This window comes from Budorcas taxicolor, chromosome X (genome assembly GCF_023091745.1).
Source record: "Budorcas taxicolor isolate Tak-1 chromosome X, Takin1.1, whole genome shotgun sequence".
Taxonomy (NCBI): domain Eukaryota; kingdom Metazoa; phylum Chordata; class Mammalia; order Artiodactyla; family Bovidae; genus Budorcas; species Budorcas taxicolor.
The window spans coordinates 135,015,811-135,039,286 of record NC_068935.1 but is presented as its reverse complement, the minus strand read 5'-3'; the positions used below and the strand labels follow the sequence as shown (position 1 = coordinate 135,039,286).

The following is a 23,476-nucleotide window of genomic DNA, read 5'->3' as shown; positions in this document are numbered from 1 at the left end:
CTATCTACTAACAGTTCTTTTCTGAGAGGGCAAGGATTTGCTTAGCCCTCGAGGGTGGCTCAGATGGTAAAGAATCCGCTTGCCAGTGCAGGAGACATAGATTCAATCCCTGTGTCGAGAAGATCCCCTGGAGGAGGACATGTCAACCCACTCCACTATTCTTGCCTGGGAAATCCCATGAACAGAGGAGCCTGGTGGGCTATATAGTCCATGCAGTTGCAAAGAGTCAGACACAAATGAGCAACCAACACTTTCTTTCAGTGCTACCCAGGATCTTCTCTTAGGCTTCCGGGAATGACAACATCTTTGACAATGATGCTGCTGTAGAAGCGCAGAGAGCTTTCAAGGCTGATGTTTGTCACCACAAACAGGGTAATGTGGTCCACATTTGTAGCTTTCAGGTGTGCATCACAGTCTGTGACCACAGCTCAGAGTGTCTAGGGAAGGTTGGATGGCATCTTCTTATCATCTACCTCTTTCACTTACTTCCCAAATCTTTTGTGAGTTGGCCATGTGCACAGCACCCAACTAGGGAAGGGGGCTCGCATGCATTTGCTCACTTGGACAGTGTGACTGGATGCACATGAGCTCAGGACAAAGAGATGGAACAGGTCTTCACCTCCAGGCTTTATCAGATACCCCGCTTATAGTACAATGTACCAGCTACACAGGGCTAGAATTTGCAGGAGGTGAGAAAGACACTATAGCCTTGGAGGCAAAATTTAAGTGGGCATCAAAAGATTTTGTCATCAAGATAATAGATTATTCATGAAAATCAAAATTAATGCCCACATTCACCATGAGCAAAATGTCACCTTTTACAATAGAAACAAGTTGTGTGTTTGATGACTCTGTATTACTGTGCCAGGGGCACAGTCATTTCCAACTGGCTGGGAGTTCCAAATGTTCTCTCGCACATGCCCTGCTTGCACCTGTGGGTGCGTTTTTATGAGTTGAGAATGGTGTGCAAATGAATTGGGTCATGTGGGGCTTTATATGTAGGTGTGTGTGTGTGTGTGTTTGTCTTTTTAACATTTTTTAATTTATTTATAGTTTTGGCTGTGCTGGCTCTTCATTGCTGTGTAGGCTTTTCTCTCTAGTTGTGGCTAGCAGGGGCTACTCTCTAGTTGCGGTGTGAAGACTTCTCATTGCGGTGGCTTGTCGTGCTGTGGAGCATGGGCTCTAGGGCATGGGGCTTAGTGGCTGCAGCTCGTGGGCTCTAAAGTGCAGGCTCAATAGTTGTGGTGCATGGGCTTAGTTGCTCTGCGGCGGCAAGCGGGGTCTTCCAGGGCCAGGGATCAAACCTGAGTCTCTTGTGTCTCCTGCATTGGCAGGTGGATTCTTAACTACCAAACCATGAAGGAAAGCCCTGATTGTGAGTCAGTATACCTTTTTCTACTTGTATGAGAGGATATTTTGATAAGCATATATAGGGGTGCACATTTTTCCTTGTGTCTCAGACTTTACGAAAGCTCTATCAACACTGCTTACTCTTGCCAGATCTATCACATAAGCCTCGAAACTGCGGCAGGTGGTGGATACTGTTACTACCCCTACTGCTCCCCACTTTCCAGAAGGAAAAATCCAGACTTGCAGAAGCTTGGCAAATAGCGCAGACAGTAACATGTAACACAGTCATGTATTACTTTAAGGTAGTATCTGAGAACATTTAGAGACCATGTTGGTTCTGGTGTAACATGGTATCTCAGAGATAGTTTTTTTTTTTTTTTAATTTTAAATCGTGTTACATGTTCCCATGTCTATGAAAACTTCCCTCTCCTCTCGGTGCCCCAGCCACTAAGCTCTGCTCTCCAGAGATGACCACTGTTCACAGTTTACTGTGCACTGATTCTGAAATAGTTTATGAATATACAGGCAATTAGGGCTTCCTAGGTGGCGCTGTGGCAAAGAATCCACCTGCCGATGGAGGAGACACAAGAGATCAAGGGTATGATCCCTGGGTCAGGAAGATCCCCTGGAGTAGGAATTGGCAACCTCCTCCAGTATTTTCTTGCCTGGAAAATTCCATGGACAGAGGAGCCTGGATGGTTACAGCCCAGGGGGGATGTCACAAAGAGTGGGACACGACTGAGTGACTGAGCACAGACACACACATACAGGCAATTAGACTTTCCCTGTGCCAGCAGAACCACATTTAAGGGATTATCATGAAACAGAGATTCCAGCATGTTATATGACGGTGAACAGGAAGGGGAACTTCCCTGGTGGTTCAGTGGTGAAGGATCTATCTGCCAGTACAGGAGACATCCGCTCGATCCCTGGTTGGGGAAGATCCCACATGCCCCAGAGCAATTAAGCCAGTGTGTCGCAACTACTGAGCCTGAGCGCCTAGAGCCTGTGCTTTATAACAAGAGAAGCCACCACTCTCCGCACCTAGAGAAAAGCCTGCACAGAAAGAAGACCCAGCATAGTCACAAGTGAATAAAGAAATAAAATTGTTTTTTTAAAAAAGAAAATGGACATAACAACATTATATATATATTAAAAAAAATGACTGGAAGGGCCTTCCCTGATGGTCCAGTGGTTAAGATTCAGAACTTTCAATGCAGGGGTCCTGGGTTTGATCCCTGGTCTGTGAACTAAGATCCCACAAGCCTTGTGGCCATAAATAAATAAATGGGCTGTGAAATGGAAAATTCGGGGCATCAAATTATACTTTATATGCAAGGTTTCTTGGCACCCCCAATCCCCCCACCCAGTTGCGACAACCCCAACTGTCCCCAGGCCTTACCAAATGTCCCAGCAGCAGATAAGAGGGGGAAAATGTAACACATTCAAAAGGATTAACAAGTAGAAATGTGTGAAGAAAATAGAAGGCACCAATATGGAGAAATTAACACTCAAAGGTTATTACACAAGTGTTTGAAGAATCTTTTTAGGAAGGATCGTAACGGCTAACTTTGAATCTTCACACAGAGCAGAATAAGGAGTGACTTTATATGGATGAGAAATTAAGGCTGAACCTACAGAGGATGAAAGGGTAATTCCAGTTCCGAGTTGCCACCTTCTTTCTTAAACATTTTTATTGGCAGAATGAACTCAGTTCAGTTCAGTCGCTCAGTCGTGTCCGACTCTTTGCAACCCCATGAATCGCAGCACGCCAGGCCTCCCTGTTCATCACCATCTCCCGGAGTTCACTCAGACTCAGACATCCATTGAGTCCGTGATGCCAAACTCAGATGACTAGGAATTGTTCTCTCCTGAGGTTAAAATCGATAATCTTCAAGTTATGAAATATGCATCAAAAAGTAGCAAAATACACATATTCCATGATCATGTCTCCTACGGTGCTTAAAAAAAAACCAAGCAATAGCAATTGGTTGTTACAAACACATTGCAGGTTAATCATAGGAAAATTAGAACACCAGCTAAGCCAAAAAGAAGAAAAGGAGAAAAACCCTTAATCTCACTAATGAATGAAACACTAAGGGTGATACTTTAATGAATATGCTTCCCAGTTGTTTTCTATGTTCATATATAAAACATATGTAAAACTTTTCCCTTCTTCCCAGTTTTTTGACTGGTCTAATAATTAAATTGATACAAAATGGATTAACAGCAGAAAAATAAATTTAATTTCCTACTGTAGGGGACTCCAAAAAGTCATCAAAGCAGGCAGCTTTTATACCTTCTAGACAGGGAAACAATGTGGCAAAATGGAGAAACAAGAGGGTCCCAGTAGGCTGGCAAATTAGTGAAGTTAGCAAGGCTTGTTTATACAGCCTTCCAGGAGGTGAATTCCTTTTATCTACTGGTACAGGGAGGGTAATTTCACATGCTTTTAGGGGGACCAAGGAAGGTCAGTGTCTATTTTGCACAGACTGTTTAAAAATCGAAATGCCAAGTGACATATTTGGGGTGGCATATTTTGCTTCCCTTCAACACGTACAGACATACATTCGTTCCATCATTCAGCACATAATACTTTGGAAGTTGCTTTTTTTCATTTAATAGACCGTGAATGTCTTTCCAGGTCAAAAAATATCTGCTACCGGATATTTTAATTCTTCCATTGTACCTATGTCTCACAACTGAACCCACCCTCTGGTTTTGGCCACTTAACTTGCTTCTGGTGCTTTGAGGTCATAAATAATATTGCAGCAGTTTTTCCTTTCACAATTGTTTCCATTCCTTCCCTTTTTTCCCCCCTGGAGCAAGTTCCTGGCCCCCTGTATGGGCCTGCTCTTATTTGCAAGGCTTTTGGTAGGAATTGCTAAACAGCCCACCAGGAAGATTGATCATTTACATTTTTATCGGTGGTATCTGTTTTTTTATTTGTTTGCTTTAGTTGTGTTGTTTTCTGTTTTTGTTTTTATTTTGGTAAACCTCTGCCTAAAGGACAATTTCACAGGTGGAGGTGGAGGATGTCGGAAGTGACCTCATTCTGTTGAAAATTACTGCGCCCTGAATCGCCTGTTTGCTGTAATGTTTTTCACACTTGAGCAATCACCTGGAGAAGAGAAGGTGAAACCTACTAACAACAACAACAAAAAAAATCGCCCCACGCCGAGGAAGGTGACTTTTAGTCATTTCCGTTAAGTCAGAGCACAAAGTAAATCATTTCAGACCTCGGAGGGCATAATATAGATCATCCCCGGCCCCACCTCCATTGATTCTTGGAACGCCCATCACTGTCGTCCACCGAGCCCAGTCCCAGCGGGTAGCGCGTCCCGTATTGGGGACGCGGAGTTCTCTCTGGACCCGAAGGCACCGGCTGTACGAGGCGGACGAGATGGGCAGGGCCAGCCTCCGAGGTGACCGAGCCGGCTGGGTAGGGTTGAGTGGCTGGGTGGAGCACGTGATACTCCCAGACTGGCTCTCGGAGGGGGTAGTTGGGGGGGTTGGGGGTGGAGCCGGCCCGGGGCGCCTGAGGCTGAAATCGACATTTGCCTTTGGCAGGAAAATGAACTTGTCTGACCCTCAACCCACTGGAGCAGGGGATTACGGTAGTATTTAAATTTTATATCCCACGAAGCTGAAAGCAGAAGGTAAGTTACTTATCCCTCAGAAAAACAGATGAGAGGAGGGCCCGAGAATACCATGTGGCCACTTTGTAGATTTTTAAAATCGAGTTGAAAATAATCGATTGCTGTGAGAGGCAAGGGCCAAATTACAGACTGACCTTCTTAACAGAAATTCGGTTAATCCGGAGGGAATGGTGGTAAGAGAGTCCAGGGTTAAATATAGAAGGACACGAAAGCTGCCGGAATAAATAGCAAGTAACCCTGGCCTGCTCGTAAAACAATCTATTTCACATCTCTTTCAGGGGCGCCAGCGAAGGGAATGTTAAAATTGCCATTTAAACTCAAACGAAAAGCAACTAATCTATATGAAGCTGGAAATCAAATAAAAACAGTTCCTGCTTTTGCCCTTTCACATTTCGAAAACGTTTATGCGGTTTGGCAAGAAAGTTGATATTTTCACAGTTTAAGTTTGAAATATGCCATTTCAAATTTACGAAATGGTCACAGTTGGAATTTTCTAAGTCTTTCTAGGCAAGGCTGTTTCAGTTGTGAATGAGAAATATTGACATTGTACATATTTTCTGAAATAGTGAGATGATTCACTTCTGCAGAATGTGATAAAAATTAGAAAACGTGAAATAATGAGTTACTGTGAATTAACTTTCATGTCTGAGATTAAATTCTTTGCCAGAAGATTTATGAAAACAGACACAAGTACAACGTTCATGCAATAGCACTTTATTTTAAATCATCAAATGTTCAAGTAAGAAGTATAAATATGCGATGGCACCGTTTTTTTTTAAAACCACATTAATATTGGCATGCAGTATTTGTTATGGAGTAATAGCATTATAGTGCAATTAGTATTATATGCCACAATGAATATACTTCAGATTAATGCTTTTGATATACGATTTGAAACATGGACCCTCTGTGCAAAGTATGTATATGCACTCCATATTTTAACTGTCATTTTGATTTGCACAAAATAGATTTGTTTAGTTCTCCACTGCATTTGATGAAGACTGAAAAATAAAAGACTAAATCATTTCCTTTCATTACTAATCCCCTTATTGCTAGCTCTTTTGAAATCCTATTACCTGCGTGGAGCCTGGAATCATTTGAGTCTTCCCTTTTGTGTGCTGTTTGTTTCCCACAGTTCGTGCAAGTCTAGGCCAGCTGCCCACATCAAACAAGCCGCCCAGAACCGAGGCCAGAGCGGGGCTTCCCGGCCACTCCCTCCTCACTTGCAGGGTCTTCCCACCCTCCCCTCTTTGCCCCTAGGGCGTCACGTGGCGGTGTGGGCACCGCCTCCCGGTGACGTCAGCGCGCTCGCAGCCGTCGCGCTGAAGAAAGGATGCTCTAGGATGCGGTGCAGGTGGGCGACCGGCCTGCGCCATGCGGCACTGCAGGTAAGAGACTCTGCAGGCGGAGCCCCTGCAGCCCGTCGGCGCCCCAGAAAACGAAAGTAGGGTCTCTGGCTGTTGGGGCTGCTGCAGGCATCAGGCATCAGGGGGGCGCGGGGGCGGGAGTGGGGGACGACTGTTGTAGGCTCACGCGTGACTTGGGTCTTGTGCCCATCCATCCCAGGAAAGTGGCCTGGGGCCAGACAGAAAGACCCCGGCCTCCTGCGCAGGAGGGGGGAAAAAAATCAGGAATGATCACAATACATGCATTGTAAGAGAGAGAGGGGCTTGTCTGAGAGAACTGTCAACTGTTTACCGACTGTCAGAGTGATTCTTAAATAATGACACATTTACTAATTCTTCTTACAGGGGTTTGTTTTGTTCTCAGTATTTAGCCTGATTTCTTTCAAAGCCAAAGCTGCTTTGCTTGAAATGGAACGGAAACTTACTGGTTAGCAATTGAAGAGCTAGATGTTCTGTCTAAATTGTTTTGCATTATTTTGCAAGATTGTAGCATTTAAAGGGGATATGTCAGAAATGTTTGTTTCATCCTGGTGTTTTAAATAGATTTTAAAAAATTAGCAGTATCCAATTAAAATAAAGCTTCCAGTAGACGTGTAAGAGAAGGCAAACCAGTTATATCTCTTAAGAACAAAATGGTCTTTAGAAGGGGGTGGAGCTGAACACCAAACCCTATGATTTTTCAGTGTTCTTTTTAATTCCCTTGCTAAATAATTTGCTTGCTGGAAGAAGGGGCTTGATGATGCAGCGACAGATGAAGGGGGAATCAGGTGACTTCAATTTTAACAGGACAGGGTGTGGGATTTTAATGAACACTTGAGATTTCCCACCTGTGTTTGCATTCCTTTCTCTCCTTCACATATGAGGCCGGGATATATGCAGTATATACCCTTAGGAGGAGAATGTAGTCGATCTTACCTGTAAAACGTGATCCCCTGGGAAGCTGTGGTATTGCTAAATTGTACTGGACCTCACACCGTGTATCCTTTGACCCATCCAGCAATTGTTGGAGGACCAGTAAAGCAATGCTGTTTTAGTTGATAATTGAAGAAGGCGTTTCTTTCAGCGATTGGACACCCTGATGTTTTGCTACAGTAGTTTAGTTATTAATTTACTGCAGTTTACTTCATTTGGCTCAGGTTGACTACAAGACTTTTATGATCCTCTTGTTCCCATGTTCCTTTCTCCCCCAGCCCAACCCTAGACAGAGCAGAGCAGATGATAGATGGCAGAGACCTAGCTCCACCTCTGCCTTTGGGACTGTGCAACTTGGACCAAGTCACTTTGTGCCTTTGGGCCTCAGTTTTCTTGTCCTCAAAGTAACTAAGGAGTATTATATCAAGGTTTCTCAGCCTTGACACTGTTGACATTTTGTCATTGTTTAGTTGCTCAGCCGTGTCCAACTCTTTTTGACTCCATGGACTGTTATAGCCCACCAGGCTCCTCCATCCATGAGATTCTCCAGGCAAGAATAATGGAGTGGGTAGCCATTTCCTTCTCCAGGGGATCTTCCGACCCAGAGATTGAACCCCCGTCTCCTGCCTTGGCAGGCGGATTCTTTACTGCTGAGCCACCAGGGAAGCCCCCTGTTGACATTTGGGGCTGGAGAAATCTGTTGTGGGGGTGTTCACCTGCACCCCTGGCCTCTACCTACTAGATGCCCCTAGTTGTGACAACCAAAAATGTCTTCAGACCCTGCCATTGTCCCATCGTGGGGCTCCATTGCCCCTGCTTGAGAATTGTTGATTCAGATGACCTCTCAATGTTCTTCAGGCCGCAGTATTCTAGAATTCATTTTCTTGTGAGTTGTCTCATGCTGAGCCCTCGGTCGGAGATCTGATTCCCTTTCATGATGGTGTATATATTGGGAAACACAGTGTGAAGGCTTTTTTTTCTGCTGTGGGGTTCCAGAAATAGCTTCTGTTAAAAAGGGGAGGCCTGTGTGTGTGCCAGTTGTAGCTGGGAAGCTGGCTTGGCAGAAGGGAGAGTGTCAGGGAGAGAGAAAAAAACACAAGCACTAGACCATCATGTCTGGAACTAGAGTAGCCCAGAGTCACCATCCTTATCTGCAGAAGTGGGAATAGCAGGACCGGGTGGAGGTGTCACAAGCAGGGAGGGAGAGACCGGGGGTGCTGGCACCCGTTGTGGCGGAGAAATGCTGGCAGCATGTGTGGCTGGAGGAGGCCAGCGCCAGCTGCCCCCAGAGCCCCCGTCTGGCCCCCGAAGGTGGTGGTGGTCACGGTCTTGCCCTTTAAGCTTCAGTGCAGGACTGACCACTAGAGCTCTGGCTCTGACACTTTGCAGAGCCTCACTTCCACTCCCAGAGCTGTTGCCGAATCCATAAAATAGGGCTACCGTTCCTGCTGGTCCTGCTGCTTTGAGTTTTCAGGGGGTCAGATGGATGGTAAAGGGTCAGCACACTGGGAACTCCTGGGAGACGGGAAGCGAGGGTGGCAGTTGCATTTCAGGATGAGGGCCATGTGCAGTGGGTTTGGGGGAGGAGGCTTGGAATGATTAGAAAAATTATCCTTGTCCCTCCGAGGGCCTGGCACTGCAGTGTGTCCCTCCTCCAATTCCCTTGCTCTCAGCTCGCTCTCTCTGCCTCTTTGCAGCCACATAAAAATGACTCTCCTGGGAAGAGGGTTGGTGTTTAGTGAGAAAGGCCCAGTGTGCAGAGTCCAGGGCCCAGACAGCCTCCTTTGTCCACTTCCAGCCATTTTCTTTGCAGGTGGCACCCACAGCTGGCCAGGAACCTCGTCCCCAGAATGGCTTGGCACCCTGGGTGGGCTATCAGGTGCTGTCTTTTCACGCAGGCAATACTGAGAAAGAAAATGAAAAAGGAGGAGTATTCTCCATCAAATGAGACATAAGACTTAGAATCACTGTGCTAGGCAGCTCTGGTTCTATGACAGAGTACCACACACTAGGTGGCTTATCAACAATAGACATTTATTTCTCATAGTTCCAGAGGCTGGCAGTCTGAGATCATGGTGCCAGCATGGTTGGATTCTGGTGGGGGCTCTCTTCTGGATGCAGAGGGCCATCTTCTCCCTGTGTCCTCATATGGTGGGAAGAGAACACGCTAGCTTTCTGGTCTTGTCTTGTTGTCGTTGTTCAGTTGCTAAGTCATGTCCGACTCGTTGCAACCCCATGGGCTGCAGCACACCAGGCTTCCTTGTCCTTTACCATCTCTCGAAGTTTGCTTAAAGTCATGTCCATTGAGTCAGTGATGCCATCCAACCATCTCATCCTCTGTCACCCCCTTCTCCTCCTGCTCTCAATCCCTCCCAGCATCAGGGTCTTTTCCAGTGAGTCGGCTCTTTGCATCAAGTGGCCAAATATTGGAGCTTCAACTTTAGCATCATTCCCTCCCATGAATATTCAGGGTTGATTCCTTCAGGATGGACTGGTTGGATCTCCTTGCAGTCCAAGGGACTCTCAAGAGTCTTCTCCAGCACCACAGTTCAAAAGCATCAATTCTTCGGTGCTCAGCCTTCTATATGTTTCAACTCTCAGATCCACACGTGAGGTCTCTTCTTTAACGGCACTAGTCCCATCATGAGGGCTCCACCTTCATGACCTCATCACTTCCCAAAGGCTTCACCTCCTAATATCATCACATTCAGTTCAGTTCAGTTCAGTCGCTCAGTCGTGTCCGACTCTTTGCGACCCCATGAATTGCAGCACGCCAGGCCTCCCTGTCCATCACCAACTCCCGGAGTTCACTCAGACTCACGTCCATCGAGTCAGTGATGCCATCCAGCCATCTCATCCTCTGTCGTCCCCTTCTCCTCCTGCCCCCAATCCCTCCCAGCATCAGAGTCTTTTCCAGTGAGTCAAGTCTTCGCATGAGGTGGCCAAAGTACTGGAGTTTCAGCTTTAGCATCATTCCTTCCAAAGAAATCCCAGGGCTGATCTCCTTCAGAATGGACTGGTTGGATCTCCTTGCAGTCCAAGTCACATTGGGGTTTAGGATTTCAATATATGAATTCCGGAAAGATACTTTCAGTCTATGACAGTAACCAAATGTAACTTGTGCCCTTGACTGGATCCTGGCCTGGCTAGGCATCTATAATAGGTGTTGGGGATACCTGGGTTATTTGTATGTGACTGCCTAGTAGATGACATGAGGAGACTACTGTAAGTTTGATTAGATGTGATAATCTTACGGTGCAGTTGGCACCCAGCTCAGTCACTCCTGATTCCTGATACAGAAACAGTGAGATGAGACATGGTTGTTTCCTGCTGTCCTCTGTTAGGCTAATCTGTTACACAGCAGAAGATAACTGACACGTGTGTATGTAGAAGAGTCTTATTTTTCAGTGGTGCATGCTGAAGTATTTAGGGCTGAAGTGTCATGAGAGCTATAGGGTACTATTAAAGTGTTTTTTTTTTTAATGCCTTGGAGCTCTCTTTTATGTACTTCTGAATAGAAGACAGATGAATTCTCAAACCGGCTTTTGCATTCAGTGCTGCAATATCACATGTCATGTTGCCTCTGGAAAATTCCACTGTACACTCCTGAGAGAATGAGAATGGAAAAAGGCAAATAATGTAAGATTATTATACAAATATTTTTGACAGCACGGACCCCTTTAAAGGTCTTGGGAATCTCAGACACACTTTGAGAACCACAGTAATTTATTTTTTCTTTTGAACTTTTTATTTTGTATTGAAGTATAGTTGATTACTTTGGCCAATACTTTGGCCACCTGATGCAAAGAACTGACTCATTGGAAAAGACCCTGATGCTGGGAAAGATTGAGGGCAAAAGAAGAAGGGGATGACAGAGGATAAGATGGTTGGGACGGCATCACTGACTTGATGGACATGAGTTTGAACAAGCTCCAGGAGTTGGTGATGGATAGGGAAGCCTGGTATGCTGCAGTCCATGAGGCTGCAAAGAGTTGGACATGACTGAGTGACTGAACTGACTAACTGAAAGCTGATTACCGATGTTGTAATAGTTTCAGGTGGAAAGTGAAGGGAGGGATTCAACCATACATGTACATATATCCATTCTCCCCCAAACTCCCCTCCCATCGAGGCTATCATATGACATTGAGCCGAGTTCCATGTGCTATACAGTAGGTCCTTGTTGGTTATCCATGTTAAATATAGCAGTGTGTATACACTTTGATCCATTGGAGAAGGAAATGGCAACCCACTGCAGTGTTCTTGCCTGGAGAATCCCAGGGACAGGCGAGCCTGGTGGGCTGCCATCTCTGGGGTCGCACAGAGTCGGACACGACTGAAGCAACTTAGCAGCAGCATACACGTCCATCTCCAACTCCCTAACTATCCTTCCCCCCATCCTTGCCCTCTGGTAACTAAGATTATTACAGAGTATTGATCAGAGTTACCTGTGCTGTACAGCAGGTCCTTGTTGGTTATCCATGTTAACTGTAGCAGGATGTACATGTCCATCCGAAACTCCCTAACTATCCCTTCCCCCTGGCAAGTAGTTCATTTGATAAGTCTGTGAGTCTCTGCTTTGTAAGTTCATCTGTATCATTTCTTTTTAGATTCCACATATAATGCACCTATGGTAATAGTAGTTTACTTTTAAATGGTTCAGTTGAATGGAGAGACAGTGCAAAGAGGCCAATACAGTTAAATAGGAACACTGATGGAGTCTGATTGGTGTGTTTCATTAGACTCTCCTCCATAATGTGCTGTGTATTTGAAAATGTGCCCAATAAAAAGTTAAAAAGAAGCTAGAAAAGAAACACAGACTCTTGGGCTTGTGGGGGATTCTGATTGAGATCTGGGGAACATTTTTAACCTGAGCTCAAGGTGCCCTTGACTGCAGGGACCTGAGGTCCCAGTTGAGACCTGCTGGCTTGCAAGTTCCCAGCTCACCCAGAAGCCCTGCTGAACCAGACCTAGGAGGGCGAGTTAGCAGTGAGGAGGGGATGTATGTGAGCACTTGGCAAACTCTGGCAAGTGGGTGGTGGGAAAGGCCTTATTATCAAACCCTTGCTTGACTGTATTTGCAAAGGGTGACTGGAAATGAGTTTTCCTTTCTAAGAGAAGGGGTGATTTTCTTTGCAGAACGTGGTGGTTTTTGAATGACTTGTTTTCTATTGAAATAGTAATACTTGCTGGTTGTGCGAACTTCCCACAGGATCAACGTTATGAAAATGAAATGAAGTCTCTTTCTCATTCCCAGTCCCTCATCCCCCTTCCAAAGGCAACCACTAATGACTTTCTTATATATTGTTTCTGAAAATGTCTGTGCAAAGACACCCATGTGTAGAATGTGTATAGCATTTTCCTTTCTCTTTTTTCTTCATTGGGATGTAATTTGCATGGAGGGAAATGCATGGATCTTAATTCAGCTGATTTTGACAAATCAGGATTCTCAGTACTCCTAGGGGGCTCCATCTTGTCCTGTTTTAGCCGAATCCTCCGGCAACCACCATACTGATTTCTGTCAGCACAGTTTACTTTTACCTGTACTTGAACTTCATATACCTCAAGTCCTGTGATCTTTATACTTTTATATCCAGCTTCTGTCACCAGGCATGATTGTGAGATTCATCCACGTTGTTTCATGTAGCAGTGATTCATTCATTTCATTTTATTGTGAAAGTACTTTTAAAGAGAGAATGGAGGCAGTTGGTATACGTTGCTTCTTTTCATTCTTTGGAGGCTGTTTTACATCATCTCACTTACAGTTGAGTTCCAGAGTGTGGACGGTATGGAAGTTTACTTAACCAGTCTCATTTTGATGGGCATGTGGATTCCTCAAGCCTTTGTAATCTGTGCTCATGGTATTATGCTCATGTAAAAATGCCAAAGAGGAAAAGACCTCTCTAGGATTAATTATGGGCTTCCCTGGTGGCTCAGAGGTTAAAGCATCTGCCTGCAATGCAAGAGAACTGGGTTCGATCCCTGGGTTGGGAACATCCCCTGGAGAAGGAAATGGCAACCCACTCCAGTATTCTTCCCTGGAGAATCCCATGGATGGAGGAGCCTGGTGGGCTACAGTCCACTGGGTCGCAGAGTTGGACACAACTGAGTGACTTCATTCACTCACTCAGGATTAATTAAATGCACAGAGCATAGATGTTGGGACTTAGCTTCGAGATCAAAGCAACTCATATTTTACATATGACCAAGAGATGTCCAGAAAAGTCAGGTGACTTGCCCAAGGTCACATGACCAATAGTAACACAGTTGGGGAACCCTCCAGGTCCCAAGATGCCTCTAACAGAGTGTTTCCTTTGGCCATGCCGTGTAGCATGTGGGATCTCAGTTTCCTGACCAGGGACTGAACCTGAGCCCCTTGCAGTAGGAGCATGGAGTCTTAACCACTGGACTTCCAAGAAAGTCCCCAGAATGTTCTTTCCTGCACTATGAGCTCTGTGAACGCAGGAACTGTGAGTGTTTTGCTCACCAATGTAAACCTAGCACATAACTCGTGGCAGAGTAAGTACTCATTAAATATAAATTAGAGGAAAAATTAAGGGAACTATTAGTCCTCTGAGAAAAGCCCACTGATATCCCTGAGAACTGCAGGGACATTCGTATGAGACTTGAGCCTCCAAGTTCTTTTGTTCATTCACCCCCTCATTTACTTCTTTGTTCTGCCAGTGTTTGTTGGGTCCCTGCTGTGTGTCTAGGACAGGGCTCCTCACCCTGGACTCTTTGGGCTTTGAGGCTGGAGGACTCTCTGTGGGGGGCCATCCTGTGCCCTGGAAGATGTTGAGCAGCATCTTCTGGCCTCCCCCCACTTGATGGGGGTTGCAACCATGGCCCCAACCCCTACTTGTGACAGCTGAATTCGAGACATTGCCAAGTGTTCCGGGGCAGGTGAAATTGCCCCTAGACTGGTTGAGACCGACAAGTCTAGGCACTGGGGTTTGCTGTGGAACCAAACGGACAAGGTTCTTGCCTGGGTGGGAGTGACCTTCAAGTGGAGGAAAGAGAAGATAACTGGATTTGATAGGTTGTGCGATTGTGTGAAGTACAGTGAGAGGCAGAGGGTGGGCAGCAGTGGATTCAGAATCCTGGTTAGACGGAGTGGTTATCCAGGCCCCTCTGAGGGCTTACATGTGACCAGGGACTGACGGGGGCCATGTGAACACTGAGGAGCTGGAGAGCTCAGGGTTGAGGAAACAGCTGTGAGGTGGGTATGTCCAGAGAAGAGCCACCCAGAGAAGCATGCTGGGCAAGTGCTCGGAGGGGTAGCTAGGGTGGACCATGCAGGGACTTAGTGGGAGTGAAACCAACCCTGGGTGACTAAGTGTGGTGACAAGCCATGGAGTGCTTTTGGGTTGGAGAGGAACACATCAGTACTTGTGTTCGAAGGCCTGGCTCTGGCTGCTGTAAGAACAGTCAGAGGTGGGCAAACGAGGTAGCCGGGTGGCCAGTGAGGAGGCTGGGTGGCCACGTGAGCTTAGAGGACTGTGTGTGCGTGCATGCTCAGTCATGCCTGACTCTTTGTGACCCCATGGACTGGAACCCCCCAGGCTCTTCCATCCATAGGATTCTCCAGGCAAGAATACTGGAGTGGGTTGCCGTTTGCTTCTCCAGGGGAATCTTCCCTGATCAGGGATTGACCCTGGATCTCCTGCATTGCAGGCAGGTTCTTTACTGCTGTGCCACCTGGGAAGCCCTTAGAGGGCTGTGACCCTGACTAATTGAGCAGCCGTGTCGTGCTCAGCAGCAGGCAGGCCTTGGCTATCACAGGAGCGTGTGGGTCAGGTCACACTGTAACCCTGTAACTATGGTGCCTCAAGGTGGAGGCCACCTGCACAGCCTCTCAGGACAGTGTCACTGGGGCTAGGCAGCGGTGCACAGGGACAGCAGAGGCAACAGCTCTTGCATTCCACATGTGACACCAGCAAGGCTTACCTTTAGGCCTCCTGTTGTGGATGAAGTCACCCAAGCTTTCTTGAGGCCCCTTGAGCCCACCACCTGCCCTGCACCTGTGAGGTGGCTCTTCTCTGCCTGGAGTGCTGTCCCCCACCCACCATGCTGGCCAGCCCAGGTCACCCATGGTCCCCTCTCAGCAAGCGCTCTTGTGCAGGTCCTTGTGTGGCCCTGAGAGCTGGCCATCAGTTGATGGAAGTTGGAGACCAGAGCCTTCCCCGTTAGTGGTGACTGTTCCTGCTCCTGGGGTCCTTCGAACCCCCCCAGGATGCTATCAGGCTGCTTCCACCAGCAGCAGCACCAGTGCTAGGATGGCTGTGGGGTTTGGCTAGAGGGAGCCTCACCAAGATGCCATGTTCCGTTTGTCCCCTCGGGAAGTCTGCTCCTTGCCCTGGTGGCCGGGGACCTGCTGACTCATTTCTTGTGGTGGCCGTTGCTTCTCTTGTGCTTGCCCAGCACTTTTTAACCACATCCCGGTGGATGAATGGAGGTTACCTCCTTCTGGGATCTTAGTCTCCCTTCTGGGTTGTGATATAACTCAGGGTGAAATTTTCTTTTTCTGTCCACCGGAACCCTTGGAGGCATTGATTGGGTTAGGAGGAGAGGGGCCACCCCAATGATTACAGACATATTCTTTTTCCTCTTAACACAGGCCGGCCTCCCACCAGCACCCACTTTACCCAAAACATAGGAATCGACTGACGTTTCAGCCCTCCCCGGGGTCAACCCTGCTGGGATACACTTAGGACACCGGGGAGGACAACTCAAGGCTGTGCTGGAGGACTCCCTGCATTTATCCTTCATGGAGGTGCTGGTTGTGAGTGTCTGTGACATTGTTTTCATTCACGAGGGTACATAGCCCACATAAGCACAAAGTTAGATTGTTATGGTGGAAGATGGTTTGCAGAGCTCTTGGGAGAGGGAACTGTACTGCATGGGATTTCTTACCAGCATTGTCTTCAGCTGCTGTTATGGGCTGAAACCGTGTGTCTTAAAGTGCATTTGAATTCCTAACACCTACTACCTCAGAATCTGACCTTAGTTGGAGATTTTGTTCTTGTTCAGTCACTCAGTCGTGTCTGACTCTTTGGAACCCCATGGACTGCAGCACACCAGGCTTCCCTGTCCCATCACCAACTCCCGGAGTCTACTCAGACTCATGTCCATTGAGTCGGTGATGCCATCCAGCTATCTCATCCTCTGTCACCCCTTTCTCCTCCTGCCCTCAATCTTTCCCAATATCTGGGTCTTTTCCAGTGAGTTGGTTCTTTGCATCAGGCAGCCAAAATATTGATAGAGTCTTTAAATTTTTTTAAAATAATTTTTATTTATCAATTTTGGCTGTGCTGGGTCTTCACTGCTACTTGGGCTTTTCTCTAGTTGTGGAGAATGGGGCTGCTCTCTAGGTGTGCCTTCTCTTGAAGCGGAGCAGAGGCTTCAGTCTGTGCTGGCTTCAGTGGTTGCAGCTCCCAGGCTCTAGAGCACAGGCTCAGTAGTTGTAGTGCACGAGCTTAGTTGCTCCACGGCATGTGGGATCTTCCCAGACTAGGGATTGAACCTGTATCTCCTACGTTGGCAGGTGCACTCTTTACCACTGAGTCACCAGAGAAAGCCGAGATAGGGTCTTTATAGAGGTAATCAAGTTAGAATGAGGCCATGAGGGCAGCCTCAGTCCAGCCTGACTGGGGTCTTTATAAGAGGAACTTTCTGCAGACAGGCACAGAGAGGAGAGGATGCGTGGTGTGCTAGGAGAAGACGGCCATCAGCACTCTAAGCAGAGAGGCTGTGGCTGTATCCAGCCCCAGGAAACCAATCCTACTGGCACCTTGGCCTCAAGCTTCTGCCTCTGGAACTGGGAGACAAGTTTCAAGCATTTGAGCTGCCCAGTCTGTGGGGATTGTCAGGGTAGCCCTGATGAACCAGCCCAGCAGTGTTTCCCAGTGCATGGGTGCCTTTGTTCACCTAGGAGAATGGAGGAGAGCCCAGCAGGCCTTTGCTTTGGTGCTTTCTGCACAGTTTAGAAGCTTGACGAACAGGACCTTCTCTGTGGGAACAGGTAGCTCTTGCTTCCTGAGAGGAACGAGACTTCTTCGGTCCTCCCATGACCCAAGAGGAAGGGCCTTTGGGGCCCTGGTGGGAATCTGGCTCCCCACTCACTATCTGGGGAACTTGGGCCAGGGACCTCACCCCCTCCTCTGCCTCAGTTTGCTAATCTGTCAAATGGGCCTGAGGCTGACGGTATTTAATTCAGAGAGTGTCAGGAGCCCTGGTGACTGATCTGTGTGAAGTGCTTAGACCGGGATTGTTGTTAATTATCATGAAGATGATAAATTAATTGAGGACTTCCCAGGTGCCACTAGAGATAAAGAACTTGCCTGTCAATGCAGCAGATGAAAGAGACATGGGTTTGATCCTGGGGTCTGGAAGATCCCTGGGGGAGGAAATGGCACATTACTCCAGTATTCTTGCCTGGAGAATTCTATGGATAGAGGATCCTGGTGGACTACAGTCCATGGGGTCGCAGAGAGCTGGACACGACTGAGTGACTGAGCACACGAGGACGAGGCCCTGGGGACGTTCTCCATCCTTGATCCTAGGCACCGGAAACGCCAAGACCTCAGGGCCCTCTCCCTGCCCTCTGGAGTGGGGGGTGTGAGAACACTGCGTCCATTGTGTCACCCGGAGGAGGCTGTTTGCAGTTGGCCTTATCCCCTTCCCACACACAGGCTGTGTTCTGAAAGGGGACAAAGAGCCCCCCTGAAAGGGGCCACAGGAACTGTGCCATGGCAGAGGGGGCTGCTGGGCGGGGGCCGAGGGGGATGCAGGAGCTGGAGGCGGAAGTCACCCTGCTTGACTCTGCCAGCGCCAGGCAACAGTTTGAAATTGACAAAGGTTAATACTTGTGTCTCTGTCTGGGCGTCCTGTGGCTTTGAGCTTTTTTTTCTCCTGGGCCACCAGGGGGCTCCTGTCACTGTTGGTGCCTCTCTGTGTAATCCCCACTCCCTGCCCAGGGAAAGGACTGGGGCGTCACTCAGAGGCTGGAGGATTGGCTAGAAGGGCGTACAAAGCAGGGCCCCTCACTGTCCTAAAGGTGTCTACATTTTAAAAGCGAGACTTCATCATCTCAAGGGGATTTGAAGTTGGTGGAGTTTCAGGTCAGATGGAGAGGGGAGGGAAAAAGCTTTGAGTGGTTGGGGAAGTGACCAAGAGATTGCTTTACACAAAAGGCCGAGGACTGCCTCCTGCATTCATCACACCGCAGTCTTCATCCACACTGAATCCATCAGGAGTGACTCTGCCACCAGTGGGGCATGCTGGAAGGGACAGCATGTCTTCAAGCATGAAGAGCAGTCTGGCTTGTTGGGCGGCTACCGGAACTGCTAGCTTGCAGTCCATCCCCCACCCCGCCGCCCGTGCTGTGACAGGTCCAAAGTCTGCTCCTTTGGGCCCCTGTGATTCTGGGTCACACACCTATGGTGGGGTGTCAGCCAGAATGCTGGCCGGCTGCTCAGAGGAGGAGATGTGTCTTTATATTTGTCAACCCAGTTTTTTTCTGGGGTTTAAAGCAATAAGGGAAAAATCAAGATGAATTGAGCAGTTAAGGAAACCCCCAGAGCCTAGTAGGGGAAAGCAAGCCATGCCTTCCAAACTCACATTGAGGCAAAGGATAGAACTGGTATGGGAAAGGCATACAGTCAAAGAAGCGTGTCCCAACTTCTCTCATTTTCATCTAGTGAGTTGAGTATGGTTTACATATTCTTTTTATCCTGTATATATGCACAGACAAGCTGTTTTTCTTGTATTTTTGAGTTTGCCTCTGCAGTGATGGCCAAAGCATTGAGCTCACTGCTTGATAGAGTTTTCTGTCTTGATGGATGTAAATTTTTTGTTTTTTTGAAAAAGTGTTTATTGAAATATAGTTGATTTACAGTGTTGTATTAGTTTCAGGTATATAGCAAAGTGATTGTTATATATATATATATATATATATATATACTTTTTTCTACATTCTTTTCCATTATAAGTTATTACAAGATATTGCATAGAGTTCCTTGTGGTATAGAGTAGATCTTTGTTATTGATCTATTTTGTATATAGTAGCGTGTGTATTTTAATTCCAAACTCCCTCCCTATCCTTTTCCCCTTTTGTAACCATAAGTTTGTGTTCTGTGTCTGTGGGTCTATTTCTTTTTTTATAATTATATTTATTTATTTTAAATTGAAGGATAATTGCTTTACAGTATTGGGTTGTTTTCTGCCAGATATTAACTTGAATCAGCCATATATCCCCTCCCACTTGAACCTCCCTCCCACCCCATCCCATCCTTCTAGGTTATTACAGAGCTCTGGTTTGAGTTCCCTGAGTCATACAGCAAATCTGTGGGTATATTTCTGTTTTGTAAATAAGTTCAAGTGGATCATTTTTTAAGATTACACATATAAGGGATATCATATGATATTTGCCCTTCTCTAACTTTCTTAGTGTGATCATCTCTAGGTCTAGATGGATGTAGTTTTTAAAATTTATTTTTAATTGGAGGATAATTGCCTTACAATGTTGTGTAGGTTTCTGCCATACATTAACATGAATCAGACACAAGTATACATATGTATCCTCCCTCTTGAACCTCCCTCCCACCTCCCACCCCATCCCACCCCTCTAGGTTGTTACTGAGCCCCAGTTTCAGCTCCCTGGGTCGTACAGCAAATTCCCCCAGCTATATATTTTACATATGGTACTGTATATGAGTTCCCCCTGGCTATATATTTTACATATGGTACTGTATATGTTTCCATGCTAATCTGTCAGTTGGTCCCACCCTCTCCTTCCCCCACTGTGTCCACAAGTTTGTTCTCTCTGTCTGCGTCTCCATTGCTGCCCTGCAAATAGGTTCATCAGCACCATTTTTCTATTTTCCATGTATATGCATTAATATATGATATTTGTTTTTCTCTTTCTGACCTACTTCACTCTGTATAACAGGCTCTCAGTTTATCCACCTCATTAGAACTGACTCAAATTCGTTCCTTTTTGTGGCTGTGTAGTGCTTGGTTGCTCAGTCGTCTCTGACTCTTTGCAACCCCATGGACTGTAGCCCGCCAGGTCCCTTCATCCATGGAATTTTCCAGGCAAGAATACTGCCGTGGGTTGCCATTTTCTTCTCCAGGGGATCTTCCCAAACGACGGATCAAACCTGGGTCTCTCCTGCATTGTAGGTGGATTCTTTACCCTCACAGGGAAGTGTCTAAAAGGCTCCTTTGATCCACTTTTGGATTAAGGCAAAGAATTTCTCCACTTCAGTGCTGTTGGCATTTGGGGCTGTCCTATGCATTGTAGGATATTGAGCAGCATCTTACACTAGATGCCAGCAGCATACCTCATCAAATGTGAACCACTGCACTGGTCTGTCCATCTTTGGTGTCTGCTGCCCGGCCTCATTCCTTCCTGCAACCCCAAACCTGCCCTAACAGTGGTGGCTCCCAGGTTAGCCACTTCCTTCAAAGGAGGGACCTGGTTTTTCCCACCATCTGCACGTGGCTTTGTGTGGGTCCCTTGCTCACTCCCCAGTCAGTGGCTGTGCACGGTGGTTGGAGACTTTCATTGGCCAGCCTGGGTCATGTGCCCACATGGCAGGGAGTGGGGGCAGCTTTGGTACCAAATGGGCGGAGGGACAATTTTAGGGGGTGAGAATGGCCCGCTCTTGCACCCCTGTGTGGAGCTAAATGCTCGACTGGGCCGTCATCCACTCAGTAACAAGCTCATCTGTCCAATGCCAGGTACCATCCGTTCCTGACCCATCCCCAGGCTACCCTCGGAGGGTGTTCATCCCTTTTTCAAGTGAGCAACCTGGACTCCACCAGGCCGAAGATGTGCCCACATTGGCCTGCAGGGCCCCAGGATCCTAATCCCCTAATCCCTCTTCAGTTTCTTCCCCCCAGGTCGCCTTCCACAGGGCTGTCACAGAGCTATTTCAGAGCGTCCTGTTCTTCTCTGGACACTTCTGCGCTTCGGAAGAAAGTGAGCAGTACGTCCCTGGTGATCCAGTGGTTAAGACTTCACCTTCCAGTGCAGGGAGTATGGGTCCCATCCCTGGTGGGGCGCTAAGATCCCAGATGCCTCAAAGCTAAAAAAAAAAAAACAAAACCTGAATATAATATGGAAATAATACTGTAACAAATTCAGTAAAGACTTTAAAAATGATCCACATCAAAAAATATCTAAAAAAATAAACCCCAGAACATTATACAGAAACAACACTGTAACAAATTCAATACAGACTTAAAGATTATCTGCCTTGAAAAAAAAAAAAAAAACTTTTAAAAGAAGCGAGCGTTTTTTAGACAGCCCCAGAGTACCTGCCCATCGAATGGGAGCTTCCCTTGCCACCATAGTCCCTTTGGACCCAAACTTCCATGACCATGAAGAGTGGGGAAGGGCTTGTGCTCCAAGGAAAAATGACACTACCGTCACTGGAAGAAATAATAGATGCCCTGGGCAAAAGCCACAGATGAGAATCACGCCTGAGAATCTGCATTTACTGATGAGCAGGTCACATTTTCAGACACTTCTTCAAATTGCAAAGTATAGCAAACACTCCCCGAAGTGCATAACACCTAAGTGTATGGCTTAATGGATTGTACAAGAAGCGTCCATGCCTCCACCCCACTTATAATGTATATGATTCCTTGTAGATGGGATCACTGGAGGAGGAAATGGCAACTCACTCCAGCATTCTTGCTGGGAAAATCCCATGGACAGGGAAATCTGGCGGGCTACAGTTCATGGGGTCTCAAAGAATTGGACCCGACTGAGTGGCTGAGCACTCACAGATGAGATCACAGTCCAGATTCTAACGGGTCTCAAGTCTGATCAGCAGGCTTGTGAGAGCTGCCCATTACAAGTACATTTAGGGAAGCACTGGAGTCAGAGGGTGATTATTGAGTCAATGGACATGAGTTTGAGCCAACTCTGGGAGATGGCGAAGGGCAGGGAAGCCTGGCGTGCTGCAGTCCATGGGGTCGTAGAGAGTCGGACACGACTGAGTGCCTGAACAACAGCAGCAACAGAAGCTGAGAAGCCACTGAAGGTGACAGAGGAGTGACCACAGGTCACAGTGGAAATTGCTCTTGAGTTGGCTCAGGGCACAGAGCCCAAGCTGTGGGCTGTGGAGACAGGACTTCCCGTGACCTCAAGCAGGAGTCAGGGCTAAAGGAAGCTGAGGGAAGGATGGCAGGGGAGGCAGGGAAGGGTACTGGTTGCAGCAGATGGAGAAAAGAGGAAGGCTCTGCCCAGCAGACTCATCTGCTGGTGGCAGCAGGGCTGCTTGCAGAGCACCCTCTGGTGGCCCAGTGTTGCAATGACACCCTCTCTGAGCCGAGGGGCGCTTACCCTAGTGGCCTTCAGAGGAGTGGCCGGCAGGCATCAGCCCTGAGGTTAGTGCCTGGTGTAATCCATGCAAGTTGCAAGAAAAGCGACTTTGTAAAGGCTGCTTGTGGTTGGTTGATGGAGCCTCTGGAAAATCTGTAAGACTTGCAGTGTTCTTGCAGTTTTTTTTTTTTTTTCAGTTGCCATCCAAGGTCTGGCTCTGAACTCAGTGTTCTTCCTTTTCCACCATGTCCTGTGAATATGTGTGACCTCTAGCCCTGATGACCTTGACCACTTTGTCAGAGAGATGCTATGACCTTATTTTTATTTGCATGCCAGGAGCATCTGCCGTCTTGAAGCATTAGGATAGCTAATTAGTTGGAGAAACTTCTCTGATAGTAAGATGTCATAGAAACGTGTGTGTGTGTGTGTGTGTGTGTGTGTGTGTAGAACTACCTTTTGTTTCCCTGAAGCTTTCAGGTTGAAATGTTGCTAGTGAGGTCCTGTGGTTGCATTTCCGGGGTCTCATCCTTCCCTTCCAGAATCCTGTGTGAGATGGCTGCGCCTCTTTATCTTTGTGAATTCCCAGTGGATTCTGATGCTTCTTTTGCTGTTTCTGTTGGTAGGTGAGGCTTTCAGGGCTGTCAGTGACTCTGACAGCTTGGATAGGGGTTGGGCCAGTAGCAGATGCCCCGTGAGTGCTTGTGTGAAGCAGGGCCGGCAGCCCCCAGCCACCAGCTTGCTGCCTGTTTCTGTAAGTCACATGTTGGGGCACCAGGGCACACGCCTTCTTTCCATTCTGTCTGGGCTGCTTTGAG

The 23,476-nt window shown here is 47.2% G+C and overlaps 1 protein-coding gene across 3 annotated transcripts in view; it reads left to right on the top strand.

Moving 5' to 3' along the window:
• Positions 1–4,871: 4,871 nt before the first annotated feature.
• Positions 4,872–23,476, top strand: part of CLCN4 (chloride voltage-gated channel 4) — a 69,399-nt gene continuing 50,794 nt past the window's right edge. For 2 of the 3 annotated variants that reach the window (XM_052662808.1, XM_052662810.1), the window contains exons 1-2: positions 4,872–5,009; positions 6,145–6,397. The gene's annotated coding sequence lies outside the window, so the exon portion shown is untranslated. The remainder of the gene's footprint in view (positions 5,010–6,144; positions 6,398–23,476) is intronic. The other variant, XM_052662809.1, reaches the window with a different exon arrangement.